Source organism: Mirounga angustirostris, unplaced genomic scaffold (genome assembly GCF_029215605.1).
Source record: "Mirounga angustirostris isolate CCGP_5_RB_7025 unplaced genomic scaffold, mMirAng1.0.hap1 SCAF_10, whole genome shotgun sequence".
Classification (NCBI taxonomy): Eukaryota; Metazoa; Chordata; class Mammalia; order Carnivora; family Phocidae; genus Mirounga; species Mirounga angustirostris.
Window position 1 is genome coordinate 44,064,246 of NW_026991718.1, and position 1,815 is coordinate 44,066,060.

At 38.6% G+C, this 1,815-nt stretch overlaps 1 non-coding gene across 1 annotated transcript; it reads left to right on the forward strand.

Annotated features, from left to right (window-relative positions):
• The first annotated feature begins 469 nt into the window (after positions 1–469).
• LOC123852177 (U6 spliceosomal RNA) lies at positions 470–572 on the forward strand. The gene has a single exon (XR_006792798.1). It is a non-coding gene; the product is annotated as a U6 spliceosomal RNA (small nuclear RNA).
• The last annotated feature ends 1,243 nt before the right edge of the window (positions 573–1,815 follow it).

Genomic DNA, 1,815 nt, shown 5'->3' on the forward strand with positions numbered 1-1,815 from the left:
AAGCTATTCAACATCTTTTTCCACTCTCATCTCCTTCCCAATTGCCTTATTATAAGATGGGGCTTGTTTCCGCCTTCCTACCTACATCTCATCTTTTCCTGCCTTCTAAGGCATCCATCACTCCGTGAATTACAACCTCTCCTTTGTATCTTCAATTTATCCCCTTTTTCTGGTTCCCTCAAGTCAGTGAAAAGTCTTATCCAAGCAAAAAACAAAAACAAAACCCTCTCAAACCAGAAATCAAACAAAAACACCCCTTTCCATCCTCTTCCTCTCTTGGCATTCTGTACTTCCTGTCCCTTTACAGCCTGGCTTCTGGAAAGGGTGGTCTAGGATGCTTTTTCCGTTTTCTCACTACCTACCCATTCCCCATCCCACAACAATCTGGCTACTGCCCTCACCATTCCACTGAAATTAGCCTTGCAAAGTTACAAATGATCTTCTAGTTGCTTAATTCAATGGACAACATGTGCTTCTCCAGCTTATATACTAAAATTGGAAAGATGTGGAGAAGATTATCATGGTCTCTGGGCAAGAATGATAAGCAAATTCATGCAGTGCTTCATATTTTTATAGTAGGAACTCATTTTGTTATATATAGACATATCTGGATATAGAGAATATATTTGCATATAGAAAAAGTCTGGAAAGATATACATCAAAATTTTAGCAGTAGTTATGCTGGGCGATGGGATTTAGGGCAATTCTTAAATTATACATAATTTATATATATATATATGTTTTCACCATACATATGTGTGTATATATACATATATATTTCAACTTACATAATGATTAGATATTTCTTATCTAAATAAAAATAAATATATCACCTCAAAAGATCTAGTGATCCCTTTTCAGTTCTTACCTTATTGGACCTCTCAGCAGTGTTTAATAGGATTATTACTCTTCTCTTTCCTTGGCTTCAAGAATACCACTCTCCCCTGCTCTTTCTCTACCCTCTTGGCATCTTGTTCTTAGTCTCTCCCTTTTCTACACACAGTCTCGGGGTGGCCTCATTCATGTCAGGAGCTTACATGACGCTGAAAACTCCCAACTCTATTTCTCTAGCTCAGGATTCCTGTCTGAGTTCCAACCACCTATATGCAATCAATTACTAGGTTTCCAGACACTTCAAAGTGAACTCATTCTCCCCCTGCCGAATTGGTCCAACTCCTATAGTCATATGTCAGTGAACAGAACCACCATCTACCAAGCCCCGTCAAAAATGAAGTCATTTTTTATTCCTTTCCTTTTTCTTATCTCCTGTATCAAAAAGCTCAAGTCTAAAATAGTTCTATCTCCCATATTTCACAAACATCACTTCTTTTTTCCTCTATCCCACTGTCTTAATCAAGGCTCTCATCATTTCTTCTTTAGATCATAGAAACAGCCTCTTGACTGTCATATTGCCCTTAGTCTTAGCCCCCTCAAATCCCTCCTCGGTTCTTCAGCCTTTGTGGTTTTTCCAAAATACAAATTACATCATGTCACTCTGGGTTGAAAAGCCTGTGATGACTCCCATTGCCTAAGGATAAAGTTCCAATTATACATATTGTCCTCCAGTATAGACTTACTACTCAGCAACCATCTTCAGTCTTTCTGAACTCTAGATTTGGTGAACTGCTAGCTATTCTCCAAACATTCCATATTCTCTGACACCTCTAAGCCTTTGCTCATGTCACTCCATCTGCAAAAAAGCTCCTTCCCTGTTTTCTTAACTTGATTTAGTCTCAGTTATCCTTTGAGACTCAACTCAGGCTTCATTTCTTGATGTGCTCAGACCCACACTTGCTCTCAGAGCACATTTGCTTC